Raw genomic sequence first — 21,706 nt, 5'->3', positions numbered from 1 at the left:
CGAACGTACATAATCACACTATTTTCATACAATTAGTTGTAATCGTCGGTTTCTACATATCATGCCACAAATATCACTTCTTATTTACAGTACTAGCCACGTTCGAATGCAACATAAAACTACAGTGCCACTTGGCTTCTGTGGTGAAACCTAAAATTATCTGCTGGTGTGAAGATCTTTATCAGCCTATCGTTTATTCTGTAGTTATGACACGTGTCAATAGGTTTATGGTACTGGTTTCTACAAAAACATCGTAACAAACAAACACAGAATAAGATAGACTGTAGAACATTCTGATATTTTAAGTTCTATCACACATAGCTGTTGTAATGGTTAAATTTAAAGTGGAATGAGTTACTATATTTTATTTCAATCTTTCTTCAAACCTATCACATACTGTATCGTGAAGCGTAGTTTTTGTGGTATGTGGGTTAAAAATAAGTTCAATGACAATAAAAAAAATCCGTTTGATACTTGGGAACTAAATTGTCTTTCTTCTTGAATTGGTCGTCCATTATATACGGGTTCAAACGCAATTAATGTCCCTAGAAATAAACTATACTATTAACATGTTAAAAATTATAATTCAGTTGTCCATCAAGAGTTAAAAATCTGCAAAGAACACTTTTGTTTTTGAAAATGATAGAAAAACAAGAATATTTTAACATCTTTGAATGTAGACTTGTTTTCTAGAGTAAAACGTATGGTTTTTCATTGTCAGCAGAATCTATCTGTCTTTCACAGTTTGGTAACTTCAGGGATAGTACAGTGGAGAAGGTTTAAAATAATAACCCATTTAAACTTGAAAATATCTTATACTATTGAAATTTCTGACAGTTGATGCCACTATCGATATTCAGTCAAGAATGCTTAACTAAAGACATCATTTATCCACAGTTCAAAACTTTTCTCAAAGAGACTACCTGATGCGAGTCTGTTGTTGTTCTAAACCAGAAACGTTCAGAATTTATTTAAATCTAATTTTAGTGATGTACATCGTCCTTGTTAATCACTAAATGATGTTTCCATTTCAAGAAAGCATTAAGATATTATTGCATTATTAACTTTAAATTACTTTGGAGTACGTCCGTATATTCTTATCCAATCTTTTGGTTGTTGAAACCTACATAAGAAATATTTACTTTCTACCGCCGAAGGAGTCACCTGAGGAAAATGTACAAAATCTTAATATTCTTACTTGAAATCAATTTGTACGACGCCCTCAGTTTTAGTAGACAAAAAATAAACAAAAAAAACTCATCTAGTTTGTTGTGATAAAAGTTGTTTCTATTTGGAGGCATGCAACCACCGACAATTTTCAAACTGATTCATCCATGATCACAAAATGTACATTTGGAAGTGAAGAAAATGGAATTTAAAGATTTCTTTAGGAACTTCTTCCTTTCCTTCCACCGAATAAGGATCGAAAGTCCTAAGGTTCGAGCATGCAAGAGTTAGTGAATATGATCGGTACTTTCATCTGTGGATGTGTTTAAGAATTAGTTTTCGCAATTCGGTTAAGAATAGTCGCATAAGATATTGATATTGCTGATCAGTTGTCCTACTCCCCCAAGTAGTTTTAAATTAGAGAGTCCTTGCGTTTGCAGTTTAATCCACGCGTTGCATAAGATACAGTTTGTTTTGTAGATATACCAAGGACAGTGATTCATTAAGCGTTTGAAGTCTCTTTATAATTTTTAGCCGATAATGTACATTCGTAACTATAAAGCATATGATAGCTGACTTTCACATAAAACACAGTAAACACTCATATTCATGAGGCTTCAGCCAACAGTCATTTTGTTTTTCACATCAACTAATAAACAATACATACCATTATGTTTAGATAACACTTGCCTGTTGTTTGGTAAGCTTCGTTTAACAATACGTGGTTTTGCCTTCGTATCACCAGGCAGACAATACATACCCTTATGTTCAGAATGCTTTGATTTAAAAACATGTGACATGGTATTTCGTGTTATTGAAACGACAAAGCATTATCTTGTGTTCATGAAGTCTGATAAAAACATTTCACATCTCTGAATAAGTAATGCATACCTTTATTTTTACGAGATTTGATTGATAAACACACGATTGTGTGTTTCTCATCATCTCATCATTAGAAAAACAATACACATCCTTATATTCTTGGAGCTTGAATCAATAATACGTACTTCTGTATTTCACATCATTGAGAGATAGCATATTAATACACACTCATTCTTGAAGTTTGATTCAACATTATATAATTCTGTATTTCATGTCACTAGACGGGTAATAGATACAAAACTTATATTCATAAGGCTTTATTCAACAATACGTAGGTTCATGTCACGCATCACTCGATATAATATTTGTTCGTGAGGCTTCTTGATTCTGCTATACGTAGTTCCGTGTTTCACTGACTAAACAGATGGTTTCTCACTTAGTGAATAACTGACCATTTGTTTTGTTATTCAAAAAGACGTTGTTTTAATGTTCATTTAAGGTTTCGTATGTTTAGCACACTTATGTTTTATCTGGAAACATGATATCATAGAGGCCTCAAAAACAGTCATGATGTGACTACAGTTCGAACGTTAAAACCCCTTTTCCATGTAAGATGTCCAAGGAAACTCCACAGTCCTTTGTAAAATTCAATTTGTTGGATCGAAGTGACAAAAAACAGCTGTATCAATTTTGAAGCATGTTAGGAAATAATAGTACAAGATACATAAACACACAAGATCGCACGGAGTTGCTGGAAAAATAGGCTAAACTAAAACAAACTGAAAACATTTTAGAGAGCGATAAGAATGAGTACGTGTAATAATTTACTTGGTTATTTACAGTTGTTTGAATGCCGCAGCTAAAAAGAATATGAAACTTATCAAAAATTTCTCAACGAGATATATATACGTCCCCACGTCACATTCTAGGTACAGAGGTATTATACTTTACATATGGTGGCTATACCATACTGAATACTGTATATTTTGAATATATTTTTCATATAAAACCTACGCCAATGAAAAAAATTATATTCTAGAAACATACAGATAAATGCTATTAAAATTATTGTAGTCTCGGTCGTTATCGATTGATGAACGTTGGTTTTGGATTATTTATTTTCTGTTAATTGAATTGCAACTGATTTTTTATAGATTATTTTTAAGAAATCTATTAAAGGCCCCTAGAGGAATAGTATGCTAACATAAACTTAGAAATAATAACTACGTAGTCAGCTGTGAGTCTGTTAAATACAAACAAATAAAAAATGAGTTAAATCTAATAATATATTATAGTATGCCTTAATAACCGAAAGGGGCTATAAAGGTAAATCATAAATGCTTAAAAACTGTGCGAAGGAATAGATTTACTTTCTCCATGTTTACTTACAAAACGAAAAAAAAACAAAAAACGGAGCGATTTAAGGTTATATTTGTGGATAAGTTCAATAGAATATGTAATATTTAAAATAAATATTTAACAAAGAAATACATAGAAGGACAATAGAAGAATAATTTTCTCACTCTTGCTGGCTCGTAAGCAAGACTGGAGGTTTATAACATTAACAATCGTATTTCGATACCCGCAGTGTACAGAGCACAGATAGTCCGTTGTAGATTTACACTTAATAACAGAGAATGAACTGGTAGCTCTTTCCTATATGCCATACGAAAAGAATTACGCGTACAGCACGAAAGAAGGCAAGAACCAGAAACTGAATGTATTTACTTCTGATTAAAGAAAATCAAAATCAACCTGACAATCAATTTATTTCATCAGTAAATGAAGCTTGGTGTAGTTAAAAAAAATCACTTAGTACTTAAAGAAGGTAAATTCTGAATCAAATATGTTAATATAGTAATTTGTCGCAAGTTTATTGAAAAAACAAAGGATCTGTACAGGGAATTTTAGTTATTTGGTTGGCTTTAGGGACTGTTCACACTGTAACAATCGAACAATTTTATTACTATGTGTTATAAACCCCAAAGTTTACTATTAACTATCAGGGAAATGAACTGTCACACGTCTTTTTTCTTCTTTTTTTTAATTTCGTGCAAATCATCCCCACCTATAGCCAAACGCTAACTTTTGTGCTTCTCTTTTACCAATGAATAGTAGGATTGACCCTGAAATTATAACGCCCTACGGCGGAAAAGGCGAGCATGTTTAGTGCGAGAGGGATTCGAACCCGCCGTTCTCAAATTGCGAGTCGAGCGTCCTAACCACCTGGCCATGCCGATACCCCCCTTTTTTTTAGTTGCCTTTTGTGAAATAAAACAAAATACTTGGTTCATTTTTTTCACGATATTTTACATCGTTATTATTAAAGTCAACATTCAACTGACAATTGAATATAGAAAAATACATTCTATAAAGCTAGAAATAGCATACTTTATTATATTACATTCTCTCGAGCCTCAACTTGTGAATGAGCAAGCTCTCTTTTATTTAGAAGCTCTGTTCGTCATCTGCCCTTAGTTAACATGTACTTTCATTCGCTTTAGCCGTTCGCTTTTAGTGAATCCGATATAGCCACAGCCTTGTTGACGACAGAGACAAGGAAAATTATAAAATACATTCAGTTCTTAAATCTATACAAAATTAATTAGATGAATAAAATGAAATAAAAAATATAGGCTGCAGTACGATAGATATTATACACGATAAAATAAACTAATATTTCCTTATTCTTTTTTTTTTGGTACAATTAAGTTGAAAGTGTCCATTGTTGTTACTAATCAAAGTGTTAAGCAATAGAAATAGATGTTCTTGCTGAAGTTCTACAGCAGAGTAACCCTATTTTTTTAGAAAAAGGAATATCGTTCACGTAAACATCAATAAATTTCCTGCGGTCCAGAAGAGGAAATTATAGAACTATGAAACACATAATAATGTTTAGAATACCTGAAATACTCAAACAAACAATGTTTTTTAACACATTAAAATGTTTATTCCAAGGTCACTCAACGGTCTTAAGCATTCTACATTTTTAAATATCGATTCACGAAGTGTGTGAAAAAAAAACTGCGCAACCATGTAAATAAAAAGAAAAACCATTGTGATATGACAACTTACCTGAACTGACTTAATAAATAGTAAACTCATTAACACTAACAAATCTAATATTGTATTAAACAAGTAAACCGATTGATACACATAACAAAAGGATAGAATTTGCTTGTAAACCCAAATCATTTTTTAAGGAAGACTATTACAGAAGTTGGAAATAGGTTTGAGTAAATTTAAGTTGATATCATCAGAGGTGAATGCAAAGTGTTACAAAGTAATTTTGAGTCAGTTTGAAGAAAAATGAAAATATACAGGTTTTAAAGTCGTTAAACGATATAGATAATGTAATTTGCACAGTTGACAAAGGTAGCTAACTAATTATCCATAATAAAGAAAATTGTACTATAACTGAGGAGTTAATAAAAGTTGTATATGAAAAGGTTAAAAAACAAACTCTAACTAAATTCACGAAATGATTAGAATTATAGACTTCATAAGCCTAACTCCACAAGAGAGAAAATAAAATTGGTTCCAAGTAGCATGTAATTCCAGGTCTTTACCTTACCAAAAGTTCAAAAGCAATTCTTATAAATCCACAGTGTCAAATATAGATTAATCATTTCACAACGTAACTTAAGTTTTTAGAAAGCAAATTTTCTTTCCTTAGTTACAAAAATACTTACTCTTAAAAGTGTTATAGAATTTGTAAACAAATAAATAAATAGGTCTAAATAATAATATAATATACTTGTACTTTTTGCTATTTGCCTAGCTATGGTTGTTCCATTACCTCTGTTGTTGAATGACGTTGTCAGATTGGCAGCTGATGCTCTACAGAACACAATATGAAATTAGAAATATAGGTTAGGTATGTCGATGATACTTTCATGGGTTGCGGGAATGGTAAATATGACATCCTAATTACTTAAATAGTCTTGAACCCCTTATTCAGTTTACTTGTGAAATTTAAAAAAATAATTTATCATTTCTGGACTTAGTCAGAAACTACTGTCTTATCATAAACCTTTGTTATCATGTCGCCATACCAGGAATCATGTCATACGAAGTCACAAAAAAGTCAGCTTTTTTTTTCTTATGTTTATAGTCATGATAAGTTGTGTTCTAAACAAGAATATTAAAAAAAATTAAAGTGTTTTTAATCAAACGTATTGCTTTACATAGAGATTTCCTATCTAATATCGTCAGTAGAGTCGTGAGGAATTTTAGTTAAATTACAAATGACAGTAAAAACAAGCATAAATCAATATTTGATTGAATAGATAAAAACGAAATGTTATTTCTATAATATGTCCCATATTTGTCATACCAAATATTTCGTTAATTTTATAAAACACAACAAAAATGTTATTTCGATTTGTAGAACACTGGACAAAATTGGTCGTTCATATTAAATAAGAACGAAGTTGTTATTAACCTAATAGGTAAAATGGTTGTACATACATTGGTCGACTAGATAAAATTTAAACTTTAGAATAACTGAGCATAAATAAAGTGTTGAAAACAGAAGTGAAAAATCTGCACAAGCTAAATATGCAAATTATACTGATCAAGCCATTCAGTGAGGAAAACTTATTTTGGATCAACCGAATAATATGACAGCTAGAAAGATAAGATAAATTATAGGGGAAAACAGAAAAAAACAATTAACATATTAAACAATAATGAAGTGTTGAAAAATCAGAAAGTATGTAGATGGCGTGATCTTCTTTTTAAATATGTATGTAAACTAACATATGTGTAAAAACGGCTGGTTTGGGTTGAGAACATTTTTATGTAGAGGAGCGAACAACGTTTCGACCTTTTTCGGTCATCATCAGGTTCACAAAGAAAGAAAGGGGTAACTGACCGATAGCTGACCACAAGTTTGAAAGAGGTTGTGTAATTGAGTGTAGGAATGTAGAGGGCGTGCTTAGATGTTTGATTATATTTATTAATATAGGTATATAGGTGTTCCTTTGTGTTGGTTTATTTTGGGCTTGAGTTGTTGTATAAGTAAGGCTTCCTTAATTTTGCGTTTGTTTATGTTTATTTCTTCATTTAGTATTTGGGTGTTTTATTTGGTTATGTTATGTTTATTTCATTTGCAGTGTTCGAAAACGTGTGAAGGTGACTTTTTGTGTTCTTTGAATCTGGTTTCCATTTTTATACTTGTTTCTCCAATATAGGAGTCGTGGCAGTTATCATATTGTATTTTATAAATAATGTTGGTGTGGTGTTTGTCAATGTAGTTTTTACATAGTATAGACCTTAGTTTTGTGCCTGGTTTTTGAATAAATTTGGTATTAACTGGAATGTCATATTTTGTTACTAGTTTTTGCCAAATGTTGGTTATTTTTTTACATATATATTTTTCTCTACAAGTGGGTTTTCTCGTCATCACTCATTATTATTTCATCACGGCGATTGTACGAGAAATGTAAGTCTTTGTGTTTTCTTTTTGTATTTGTACTTATCTATGTAACCATTATGCCCGAACTAACGTACCTTACACCACAATTAACAGTACACGCTCATACGATCGTAAAGAAACTAAGAAACTTAAACCAAAGAATTATCAACATAAGAGATGACATCTATTTCATTCAACAATATAGAAAGGAACAACTAACACATAACTTTGTAAAGGTAAAACTATCCAAAATTTTAATCAATGCACAAATATTATCTAAAATTTACAGAAAAAAACTACTTAAAGCCATGTTGAACACAAAATACAAAGAACTACATGACTTACAAAAACAAAAAATGAATCTAGACCATCAATTGGCATGCTGCATTAACCAGAAATTTACGGACTTATACAACGAAACATAAACCAAGTTAACACTAGGAATGACAGAAACAAAAAGATCTGCCACAACAAAAAACTAGAAAAACTAAGATGCAAACAGCAGAAAAGACATCACGACAAACCGTTGACTAACCTCATAATTAACAGATCCGACCGACAATTAAACACAGTCGAGATACATCTACTTAACAACGGACTCAACTTCGCAATAGCACTTAGGTACATTCCAACCTCAGAAATTAAAACATGTTTAGAAGACCTAGCCAGGAGACTTGTGATACTTTCCACAGAAAACAAATACAAGAAAACAACCAACAGAAAGAAGATTGTTTGTTTGTTTTTTAGAATTTCGCACAAAGCTACTCGAGGGCTATCTGTGCTAGCCGTCCCTAATTTAGCAGTGTAAGACTAGAGGGAAGGCAGCTAGTCATCACCACCCACCGCCAACTCTTGGGCTACTCTTTTACCAACGAATAGTGGGATTGACCGTCACATTATACACCCCCACGGCTGGGAGGGCGAGCATGTTTTAGCGCGACGCGGGCTCGAACCCGCGACCCTCGGATTACGAGTCGCACGCCTTACACGCTTGGCCATGCCAGAAAGAAGACAACTTAGACAATTTTATAGACATCCAACAGCCAAACTTCCCAGGTAAAATTACAAATTTATATTTTCCAGAAACACCTAAAAACAACATCTTAAACGATTTTTTCAAAGAATTTTCTCACAAAACCATCAACATAATTTCACAAAACAGAAAACTAAAAACAATCTTACAAAAAGAGACATTAATTCCATTAAAAACCTAAAACAAGACAAAAACATAAAAATTCTAAAAGCAGTCATAATTAACACGAATGAATACATCCAAAAACTGAAGAACATCTTATCAGACACAAACAAATTTAAACCAATACACACAAATCTAACAAAGACACACGAAACGCAACTAAACAAAATACTGCTAAAAATGAAAAAAGCCAACACAATTTCAAAAACACTTTATTCCTACCTACGCAAGACCGTCTCACGCACACCACAAATATACGGTATCCCTAAACCTCATAAACCAGATTGTCCATTACGACCAATAATGTCCACATATGAATCGTTTAATTACAATCTCGGTAAATACATAGCATGAGCATTCTCCAAATGTGTAACATCAGCCAGCTCATTCATCAAAGACTCCTTTACTTTCAAGTTTAATCTTAATCAACTTAATCATAAAGCATTAATGGCCAGGTTCGATGTTATATCCATCATTATAGAAGTCCCAACCGCTGAAGCCTGCAAGATAGCCTTAGAACTCTGTATCCGAGACCCTAACCCAGCAATAGACATTCCCAGCAACGAATTAGCAACCCTCATTGAATTCACCTCGATGAAGATAAATTTCATGTTCAACAACCACAACTATATACAAACAAATAACCAAAGCATGGGCAACCCAGTATCACCAGTTCTAGCCAATATTTTTATGACCCAAGTTGAAACACAAGCAATTAACACAGCATTACATCCACCACTATACTGATAAAGATGTGTAGACGACACGATTGCGGGATTCAAATCTACAGAACACACACTTAATTTTTTTCAATCACATTAACTCTATACATCCCAACATCAACTTCACATGTGAACAGGAAGAAAGCAATCAAATATCATTTCTTAACCTCAAAATTACAAAAACCGATACACAATTTAAAACAGAAATCCACCGAAAAATCACCGATACTGGACTATACATTCCTTTGGACTCAGCACGTGAAACAAAACAAAAATTCAACATACTAAGAAACCAAATAAACACAGCCATAAAACTATGCTCACCGGTTAAAATTAACGATGAATTAAACAAAATAAAACAATACTTCATCAACATCAATAAGTTTCCTCCACAAACCGTAAAAAACATTATACGCACAGACCTAAACAAAAAGTGAAATAACAAAAGTAAATATATCCCACAAATTAAAAAATCACGAAACCATATACTGCTGCACACCATACATTCCCGACATCAGCAGAAAAATAACCAACATTTGGCAAAAACTAGCAACAAAATATGACATTCCAGTTAATACAAAATTTATTCAAAACCAGGCGCAAAACTAAAGTCTATACTATGTAAAAACTACACTGACAAACACCACACCAACATTATTTATAAAATACATTGTGATAATTGCCACGACTTCTATATTGGAGAAACAAGTAGAAAAATAGAAACCATATTCACAGAACACAAAAGTCACTTTTACACGTTTTCGAACACTGCAAATACAACATAACCATAGGAAACACCCAAATATTAAATAAAGAAACAAACATAAACAAATGCAAAATTAAAGAAGCCTTACTTATACAACAACTGAAGCCCAAAATACGCCAATACAAAGGAACACCTAAGCACGCCTTCTACATTCCTACACTCAATTACACAACCGCCTTCAAACATGTGATCAGCTATCGGTCAAGTTACCTTTTTCTTTCTTTTTGAACCTGACGATGACCGAAAAAGGTCTAAACGTGTGTTTGTGTGTTTTCATATAGCAAAGCCACGTCGGGCTATCTGCTGAGCCCATCGAGGGGAATCGAACCTCTGATTTTGCGCTGTAAATCCGAAGGCATACCGCTGTACTCGCGGGGGGCAGGTCTAAACGTTGTTTGCTCTTCTACATAAAAATCTTCTCAACTCAAACCTAGGGCCCGGCATGGCCAAGCGTGTTAAGGCGTGTGACTCATAATTTCATGGTCACAGGTTCGAATCCCCGTCACATCAAACATACTTGCCCTTTCAGCTGTGGGGGCGTCATAATGTTACGATCAATCCCACTATTCGTTGGTAAAAGAGTAGTCTAAGAGTTGGCGGTGGGTGGTGATGACTAGCTGCCTTCCCTCTAGGGACAGCTAGCACAGATAGCCCTCGAGTAGTTTTGTGCGAAATTCAAAACAAACAAACAAACTACAAGTGGGTTTTCTCGTCATCACTGATTATGTAAACTAAATTCTCACATGACTAATGGCTTTTTCCATTTATATAGCTGCACAAGTTTTGTTTTTCATACTTAATAAAAGGAGGTGAATAGACTTCGAAACGTATAGAGGGCTTTTTAAAACCGTTTATCAGCGTTATAATAAAGGTTTTAATTGTATAGTAAACGACGTTAATTGGTATTATAATAAAGATTTTAACCGTGTATTAAACAGCGTTGATCAATATTCTAATAGATTTTAGCTGTGAATTAGGTAACGTTGATCAATTGGGCACTTTAAGTATTTAAACAAACTCTGAATTTTAAGTTTTTAACAATAGGGTAGAATTATATCCTTATTGATATGCTGAGTTTATGTCCATGACTTTAAGTTATACTTAGTGTTTTGAGGTGTTACGTAGTTTGTATTATTCTTTTGTAGTCTTTTTGTTTACAAATGATCGTATAACGTTGAGCCTTCTTGCGGCTCGCCGGTTGAGAAACAATTTTTACAGTGAATTTTTTACTGCTATTTCTATTATTTTAATATTGAAAACAAATTGATCAGAAGCCTTAAAGATAATAAACGTGTCATCAATATACTTAAACTATTGTTTTTCACAATCATAAATGTCCAAAGCGGACATCAATCCAAAGCAACACCATGAGTCTAATGATAGAATAACCCATTTAGAAAATAATGTCAATCTTTAGTAGCAGGTTTCGCTAGGTTTGTTTGTTTTTAAAGGAAAAATAACGATTTGGGAAAAGTCACGTTATTACAATCACAGCTGAAAATAAAATTGTCAGCGAGTTGTGTTGTTCCATATAAAGGTACACTTGTATATAACAATTCAGCATCACAGTTGGCACAATGAACACTGTTACTCAATTCGAGCCGTTGTACTTTATCAGAAACTTCAAAACTGTCTTTTAAACTGTATCCATTAACACTAAATCTTCAGAAATTCTCCCCCAAACCAGACGAAGCATGGTCTTAATTTCCGATGTTAGAAACTATAGGTAGTAAATGACTTCTTCAAAAGATTTTACGATAGCTATAGAAATTCTTTGATTCTTTAACCTCCGATGTCGGTTCATTAAGGATATTCTTCAGTTTGAATAAGTATATATGCAGTTTAACTTTCCTTGTATCGCATGGCATATAGTGTAACTTCAAAACTTGGTTGAATCATTTAAAAAACGTCTTCTGCTTTCCTTAAATATTCATCTTTATATAAAATTACAATTTCCTTTTTTGCATTTAGAATCATACGATAGCACTGGTATTTTTACTTGAGTTCTTTGTAACTATTAATTTTTCAGTTTTTTTTTATATTCACAGGTTTAATTATTGTTAAATGTATACGTATACCAGTAATCTGAATTCTATTATTACTGAGCGTTTGACCAAAATTACGCCAAATTGGATCATGTGAGAATTATTGCAAAAATTATTCAAATTGTACAAAATGACCCAAAAACATAAGCCCATAATGGATGCTAAATTACAAACTACGAGCTATAATATTTTTAACATCACTCTAAATATAACTTTAATGCTTAAAAATAACGTTATCACGTTGTTTACACCAATCTTTATCTAGTTGTTGCCTCAAACTATGTATCCTGACCAGGTGTTTCTTTCTCTAAATTGTATTAGAAGTTTATTATTTTCCAATAGAATAAAATGTTTAACAGTCTAACCTACTTACTGTGTTTTCTAACAATTTAAAAAGTTTTAAGTATTGGCGGGTTCAAGATTTAAATTACTGTGTAATTTAAATTGTGTGTAATTTTAAAATTAAACAGTTTGCAATGGTCTCTGTGATACTATCTTGAATAGTGCAATTGCGGGAGATAAAGATGATGAGGAATTTTTTTGAAATGTTTACATTCATTCGAAAATATTCACGTAATTTACGTTTAGAATATTTTAAATATCATTTTTAAGTATTTGTGAACCATGTTAGCACCAGATGAACAGAATTATGTATAATTATATGAGCGATCGAGTTATTTGTAAGAAATTTCAAGTGTAAATTAAATGTTAAGATTAAATAAACTATTAACCACGTCATAGCCTAACCTTTTATTGCTGCTAAGAGCAGCGTTATGTACAATAATATTATGTATATCTGAAGTTCCTGGTTTTTGCGTCATTGTACTATACATGGCTAAATATTCTATACTTAAAGTAAATTTAAAACGTCAATCTAAGGGTATATCCGCAGATACAGTGAAGTGTCTTTAAACCTAACTGTCCTCTACAATTGAGTTTTAGATTTAATAACATGAATTCTGATTAATAAAATGGCGAATGTGTTTTGTAAATTTGCTTGTTCTCATAGTCAATATGGATATATTGAGTCCACTAAAAGAAAATAGTTAACACTCGTGAAAGAACATGCTATCAATTTCCCTTGTTAAGAGAAGTGTATTTGAACATACCATAGACAAAGATAACGTAGCTGTTCATCAAAAGTTATGAAAATCTTGGCCTCTCAATAAGAGAGAGTTTGTTCATTCATAAGCCGAGGCCCGAGACATTGTGTAAGATAATAAAGTAGGTTACTGTTAAGCTTATAAAACTTTAGGTTCAGAAAAAGAAAAAGGCTTTCAATCGCTTTTAATGTTATTTAATCAATAATGTATATTCCTTTACTATTAATTACTTCCTGCCAACGATTCACAAGCTTCTGAATGCCACTTCTATAAAATTCTTGGTGGTGGAGGAAAAGAATGTAGAGAGGGTAGTTTTGACATCGTCACATGTTTCAAGCTCTTTTCCATAAAGATAGTTCTGCAAACTTCGGAACAAATGATAATCAGATGGGGCAAGGTCTGGAGAATAAAGAGGAAGTGGAAGCTTTTCCTAGTTTAGCTCTTCCATCTTTGCAGATGTGATCCTTGCTGTATGGGGCTATGCATTATCCTGGTGTAAAACAACACCTTTACGATTGATCAAAGAAGGCCTCTTTTCTTTCAGTGCAACATTCAAGAGCTCTAACTTTTGACAGTAAAAGTCTGATGTAATCATTACATTGAGTGGCAACAACTCAAAGTGGATCACATCAACAATATCCCATCAAACGCTTAATAAGACTTTCCTAGGGTGGAGGTCCATTTTGGGCTGTGCTTTAGCCAGTTTACCTGTACTGAACCATTGTCTGCGGCGCTCAACATTTTTGTAAAATATCCATTTTTCATCTCCAGTCACTAACCTGTTCAAAAAAGGTGAGTTATGTTCACGAGAGTGCAGAGAAGAGCAAATGCCCACTCTTGCTCTTAGGTTGGCTTCTGTCAAACCATGGGGGACCCATTTTCCATGTTTTGACACCTTTCAAAGCTGTTGCAGATGACGGTGAACTGTTGAATGGGTTGAATTAAGCTTATGTGCTAGTTCTTCAACTGTTACAGCACAATTTTCATCAGGTGCAGCCAGCAGCAAGTCATTATTAAACTCAATAGGACAACGTAAACGTTGCCATAACATGAGCTGTAGTCACTTGATCTGAACTTCTGAAACCACCTTCGACATTTTCTTTCATCGAGAGACTTCACACCATAAACACCTTGAATGTTTTGTGTAGTTTCTGCTGCACTATTGCCTTTTTTAAACTCATAAAGCATTATATGTCTAATGCGCTCCTCGGACACATAAATCTTCAAAGGGGTTTTTGATTAATGATCTAAAAAAGTGGAGTTGGGTTAGTTTCTTTTATTTGTCTAAACATTTTTATACATGTCCTACTACATATTTTAGTCATTAAAGCCTTCTACAAAGACAGAAATCATGATGCACTTTCTGTATTAAATTTTCAGACATTACTTATGGAATGACCTGATAGTATTTTACAGCGTATAGAAACTTTATGATTTAAATATAAACTATGCAGAATAATGACAAATTAAGCTGAACCGGCCTAATTAAATTATTAATGTTACTCTCCAAGTACCTACATACGATAAAGTAAATTCGCATAATATTAAAATTCCGTTTTTTTATATTTCAAATAAAAATAGCTTTTTTAAATACATTCTTTTTTACAATATAACAGACCTTTAGAGAGATAATCACAACTTTATATTTACTTCTTTGTTTTCTGAATTTCGCACAAAGCTACGCGAGGGCTATTTACGCTAGCCTTCCCTAATTTAGCAGTGTAAGACTACAGGGAAGGCAGCTCGTCATCATCACCCATCGCCTCCTCTTGGGCTACTCTTTTACCAACGCATAGTGGGATTGACCGTTATTTACAATGCCCCCACGGCTATAAGGAACGAGCATGTTTGGTGCGAGGGAGATTCGAACACGCAACCGTTAGATTACGAGTCGAACGCTTTAACCCACCTGGCTATGCTGAGTCTTATATTTATTCACCAACCTATTAAAACATCACATCTTGATCACAGCTGCTAAAATGTGCGTTATCTTTTACTTAAATAAATATTTTATAGAAGATGCAACAATCTAAACGATATAAGCTTCAATAACTTGAAATGTTAACGAACGTTAATTATAAAGTAGAGAAAGCACCCCTTAAAAAACCAAAACAAAGAAATTTGAATATGTTTGAAAGAGTAAATCTTTATTTTAAATAAAAACGGAATATTAAGCTTTTGTTAACTTGCTCTATTTTAATTCTGCTTGAGGTGCTTTAAAACTTATTCCATTACTTTACGCGCACACACGTATGGTGACAATATATTAAAACACAGTGAAAAGTAATTAAAAAAAATTTATCGCTGTGATGAAACAATTTCTCGGAGATTGATTAAGCATTTAACTTCAAGTAGGAATCAAAGCTTTGTTCTCCATTTTCACATGGGTGTGCGGCATAAACCATCAATAATTTTAGAGACCTTAACCGAAAAGGAGAGAAATCTGTATAGCCGTTTAGTGAACAAGGATAGAAAATGTAGGTTACATTAGCTGTTTGTCTCTATTAGTATGTTGTTAACAAATATTTTATAGAAACAGCAGACAGCGAATTAATAAGAATACACAAAATAACTTGTTTGAATAGCTGTAGAATTTTTATGCAATGGAGGTACTGGTGTGCTGATAAGACTGGACGGTATAGTTGGAATGAGTTTACTGAACAGTGTTTATTAATTTTCGAGTATTTGTGTATAGACAGCGCCGAACCAGTGCTGGCTAAATACGAAAGAGGATTATACGGTTAACCTGATTTTACTGACTTATTCTATTTGAAGAATATCTATAATACATGAAGGGAACACACCATGAATTTAAGTGTAATTTATTTAAGCTTTATAAATAAACCTTATGCATATTTTCGCATTCGTTTCATTTTCCAGCTCTTCAACCAAACAACCTAAGTGGAAGTACGTGGATTATGAACAACTTACGAAAATGTTATTTCATTTGGCTGCTGTTTTTTCTTTCGTAAGTAGATTATAATAAATCAACAGTCAGCCCGGCATGACCAGGTGGTTAAGGTACTCGACGCGTAATATGATGATCGCGGGTTCGAATCCCTGTCGTACCAAATATGCTCGCCCTTTCAGCGGTGGGGGGCCTTATAATGTGACGGCCAATCTCACTAGTCAGTATTAAAAAAGTAACCCAAGTGTTGGCGGTGTAAGGTGATAAGTAGCTGCCTTCTCTCTAGTCTTACACTGCTAAATTAGGGACGGTTAGCGCAGATAGCCCTCGTGTAGTTTTGCGCGAAATTCAAATCAACAGTCATCAGGGGCTGATCCGAGATCCTTGTAAAAGGTGAATGTTTTTCACCCGATCATGAATCTTTTTGAAAATTTTCATTTTTTAGGTCAAAGGATAAGCTTCCTTTGTTTGTAGTCACTATAATCTTTTCAGTCACGTGATAATGCTTACTTGGCGAGAGTCATTGAATCAAACAAAGGTCAATATATTGTGTTTTACTCTTCTCCGTAAAAGTCCTCGTCCCTCAGGGGAAAGCTTGAGGGCTTATAATGCTAAAACTCGGGGTTAGATACGTCCAACAATAAGCCAGTAATGTAGCTGTATTAAGATAAATAAAGAAACGAAACTCTGTAAAAATTATTTTTTTATATATGGCTTGTGTGTTTGTTTTGGTTATCTGCACTTGAAGTCTAATTTTGAATTGATAGGCTAGAGGGAAAGGAACTAGTCAACATAATCCATCGCCATCTGTGGGCTACTCTGTTCGATCTGATCCTCACCTTATCATGTAATCAGGGCTATAAAGTGCGTGGTGTAACTTTTTAAGTTAACGAGACGTGAAATTTACCCTTTGTTTTCACAGCTGGGCATGCTAACTACTGGACCACGCTTATCCCTTTAAATATGGACAAACAGTTTATGTGGACAGGCCTTACGCAAGAAAAGAAATATGTATTGCATCTCAATTATACAAATTTATATTTAAAAAGTTATTATAAAACGAGCAAAATTAACACTGTATCTTTTCAGACGCACTGGAAAAATTATCCTTAAATAAGTGGAGATATTCGTCTTTTCTAGGACCCGGCCTGATGGTGCAAGAGTAGAAAGGTTTTCAGCAGTTATCAACTTCCCTTCCCCCGTGGTTCAGCTGAAACTCTGAGAGTTTAAAACGCTAAACATTTGGTTTTGATACTCACAGTGAGCACAGGACAGAAAGCTCTTTGTTTTTAATAAGAAACCGAAAAAAACTGTTAAAATTATACTGTTAAAAATGCAAACAAGAAGGAAGAATATAATTCAGTAATGGCTTACAATAAAACACATATTCAAACTGGAATTCCTAAAATAACTGGTACCGACTTCCAGGTAGTACTGGTAGAAGTTTACTCTGGATATGTGTAATTATACACCATAATTAAAGAAAAAACCTTTGTAATTTATTGTTTTTTATCACTTATTTATAAACGATTTCAGTTTCCAGTTCTGAAGTTTATTCATTCAAAACTTAATGTAAGTCTTTAATGCTTGTTTTTGCATTGCAAAATAATTAAACCACAAATAATCAACGTACTAAGTTCTTTGTCTTGTTTTAACAAACATTCAAAGCGACAGCTGTTTTAACTGCGTATTTTATAATGAATAAACATCTCGATATTTTTAATGTGAGCTTGATGGGCAAGACAGAGGCCCTTATAATTCAGTCATAGTCATCCCTAATTTAGATCCTTTGGTAAAAAGGATAAAAACCATTCAACAGCTCTAATCGCCATTCACCGAGAATCGGGATTGGCTGTCATGGTTATACCGAGTCCACAGTTAAACCATTGTAGCGTATTCAACAAGAGATAAGTGGCCGAACCTTGACCTTTTGAGTACTAGCCTGGCAGACTAACTGCTAAACCACACTTTGATCAAGTTTCAAAAACAAACAAATTTCAACTTACAAGTTTTGTTTAACTTTAAAAAACAAAGATTAAATAAATGGAAAACACTTTCTTACGTTTACAAATATTACTGAAAGCACCTGATTAAAAGTAATATGATTATATTGAACATAATTAAGAACTACATAATACATTAATAAACCACACCTGTATAAAATCTAACCAGAATTTGTTAATGTTGTAGATTAATACACAAGAAAACTGAAAACTACGATGATAAGAGTACACTGGATCATCAGAAAAGCACAGGGCGTGGCCTACTGATTTATGGCAGTGAAATCCTAATACTTGATCAGAATATCCCAAGAGTTGGCAGTTGTTGCTGTTTATTAACTTCTTTCTAGTTTATTAATTTATAATTAGGAATTAGTAATGCAGATAACTCTTGTGTAGCTTTGCCCGAATATCTTAAACAAATAAATATAGTCAGAAAAAATACAATATTTTCCTATTTAACAAGCTCTGGACTTCGCACTTATAATAAGCTGTGTGTATTATTTTCAACTGAGTCTCTTTTACGCTAGAATAAAACGAACAAAAGACCAACGATTGCAACTGTTGTAACAAAATTTTACGTTTTCAGAACAACAAATAAAATGCGGAACGTTTTGAGACACTTGGTGAGTGTTTCTGTTAGATATGACTACAGTAGAGGTAAAAACTGAAATGTACATATAATTCAAAGCACGGGAGTCATAGTAACGTCAGTTATGATGTATATGATTCAAAGCGTGAGAGTAATATTTGTTATAATTAATGTGATTCAAAACACGGGAGTCATAGTAACATTTAATATAATATATATGATTTAAAGCACGGGAGTCATAGGAACATTTTCCATGATGTATATCATTCAAAGCACGGGAGTCATAGTAACATTTAATATAATATATATGATTTAAAGCACGGGAGTCATAGGAACATTTTCCATGATGTATATCATTCAAAGCACGGGAGTCATAGTAACGTCAGTTATGATGTATATGATTCAAAGCGTGAGAGTAATATTTGTTATAATTAATGTGATTCAAAACACGGGAGTCATAGTAACATTTAATATAATATATATGATTTAAAGCACGGGAGTCATAGGAACATTTTCCATGATGTATATCATTCAAAGCACGGGAGTCATAGTAACGTCAGTTATGATGTATATGATTCAAAGCGTGAGAGTAATATTTGTTATAATTAATGTGATTCAAATCACGGGAGTCATAGTAACATTTAATATAATGTATATGATTTAAAGCACGGGAGTCATAGGAACATTTTCCATGATGTATATGTCATTCAAAGCACGAGTGTCATAGTAACACTTGTATATGGCTCATAGCATGAGAGTTATAGCTACCTGTAAGTGCTAAGCTTAAATCTTAGCCACCAACGAGAACCTTTCCTTTCTCTCTAATAGGGCGAAATTCATGTGTTATAGTAACGTTTGTGAATGGCTCAAAGCATGAGATTTATAACTATAACTATAAATCTTAGCCATAAAAGAAAACCTTTCCTCTCTAAAATAGAAAAATTCATGTGTTATAGTAACGTTTGTGAATGGCTCAAAGTATGAGAGTTGAAGCTACGACAGGTACAACATATGACTCTTTAAATACACGAGTACTAACAGCGTTTGGTATAAATTGATTAAAATTCAAACCTTCAGGGTTTTTTCTCGACGCTACAGAAAATTAAGCTCCCAACCTACCTTTCTTTGATCCCAGGGATTTTATAGATATAAATATGCACATTTGGTTTGTTTTTTCTGCACGTTTTCTAGGTTTTGGTTGAGATTGATTTTCATTTGCACAGTTCCATGCCTATGTTAGTCAGAAGCCCAAGTATTGATCACATCTCACGCTGTAATTGGTTATGTAGCTCTGCCTGCAGGGAAGTACGGTGAAGCGCGAACTCTTTCGTTTTCCTTTATATTATCTTTATTCCACATAGTGGAAATTCCCTTGATATCTGCTTATACTACTCTATTGTACATTTTTCTACTTTCTACACCGCTGAAACAACTTACATTTGTTACTTTTTCTGGTAGAAAGAAAGACTTTAGTAAAATTCCCAACCGATTTCTTTCTTAGATGCGGATTCTAAGGAAGATTTCGAAAGTAGCCATATGAATATTTTCGGTTAATTTAACGATATAAGCAATAATCAACCGAACATACCTTATATTTTAAGACCCGTAGTTTTTTGTATATTGTAGCTAAATTTTTTTAAACATAATAATATTTTGTAGAATTTAGAAAAATAATATTTTGAAAAATTCAGAAAAAAAGAGCTCAGTTGAACACATGTTGAATGGATTATACTAATTACCAATCAAAAATTAATTAAGAAGGTTAATTTGGTTTCTTTTCTCTGTCGCTTTAGGGCAAGGAATTTTTAAAGTAACTTTCAGTGGTGGGAATTGACGTTGCCAGCAGAGAAATGTGGAATAGGAGGACACAAAACAAGACATCTTATACTCACGTGTAATTTAAAGGGACTAGTTATTTCCCTCATATTGTAGAATGATAAAATACACTGAAGCAACGATAGCTTTAAAAAGTACTTCGTATTGAATTTTGAAGTTTCAAAGTACACGCAGAACTTGGAAAGGAACAAAAGGTTTTTGACCATTCTAGCAACTTTTTGAGGGATAGGAATAAGAAGCCCCTTTAAAAAGCATGAACTTAACAAGTCACCAATCAGAACGATCCTCCTCTCCGTCTTTAAACCAACGTTAACTTTCTATTTGGAAATTTAGTAACGGACTTGGGAGATTTCCCCACTGAATCGTCTGTTTAGATCTCCTAGAATACTATTAATGGTAGGAATCAAGACGCTTCGTTTCGTATCAGATGAATTTCGTATGGTGTCCTGCTTTCCAAGAGTAATTAGAACTACAAAGTCGTTCACGTTTGGGGACGTGGAGCTCTGAAACTGACTTCGACGGCAACATTTCGAATAATTTCTGGTATCGCTGTCACAAAAACGCTGAAAATAATGTGGAGCTTTCTCGTCCCATCTCTAGGTTTGTAACTGCTGGAAGACTCTCAGTGAGATCTGCTGCTTTCCAGTAATCAAACTTGAAACTTTGCAACACATCTCATGGCTCTTTAGCTTCACGTAAGATGTAATTGTAACAGCATACAGCATAATAGTGTCAAAATTGATCGGGTATTTAACGAACGTCTCGATTGATGTCTTTATAGCAGCATGTCATGGAAATTTAATAAAACAGTCAAAGCTTATTACAATTAGACTTAATAGCATTCACCTGGCAAAACAATCGTGTTTTCGACATTGTTTTAAATTCTAAAGGCTTTTCATTTAGGTGCCTATCCTTTCTTGGAAAGCAATCCATTGTGCGCGAACATTAGAACCACGTAAAAAAATGTAGCAAGTCTAAAGCATTGAGAAACAGTCAACTACTGAGGTAACAAATTTCACATTTTCTACAATAAGAAAAACAACGAATCTGAATGGCTTGAGGTAGGAATTTTCTTTTTTTTTTTGTTTATCCCCAGGGACTTGCCGCTCGGGACAACGATGTCCTCATATC

General features: G+C 33.3%; 1 protein-coding gene and 1 long non-coding RNA gene across 2 annotated transcripts in view; one reads left to right on the top strand and one right to left on the bottom strand.

Moving 5' to 3' along the window:
* The window catches only part of LOC143235071 (uncharacterized), a 110,080-nt gene extending 92,341 nt beyond the window's left edge, over positions 1 to 17,739 (top strand). Inside the window, exon 3 of the long non-coding RNA XR_013018912.1 lies at positions 17,288 to 17,739. This is a non-coding gene — a long non-coding RNA (uncharacterized LOC143235071). The remainder of the gene's footprint in view (positions 1 to 17,287) is intronic.
* The window catches only part of LOC143235067 (transmembrane protein 117-like), a 154,933-nt gene that overhangs the window by 36,247 nt on the left and 96,980 nt on the right, over positions 1 to 21,706 (bottom strand). The gene's annotated exons all lie outside the window — the stretch shown is intronic.

The sequence above is a fragment of the Tachypleus tridentatus genome, chromosome 12, assembly GCF_004210375.1.
Source record: "Tachypleus tridentatus isolate NWPU-2018 chromosome 12, ASM421037v1, whole genome shotgun sequence".
NCBI lineage: Eukaryota > Metazoa > Arthropoda > Merostomata > Xiphosura > Limulidae > Tachypleus > Tachypleus tridentatus.
Note: the sequence above shows the minus strand (reverse complement) of the source record. Positions and strands in the feature narration are given on the sequence as shown.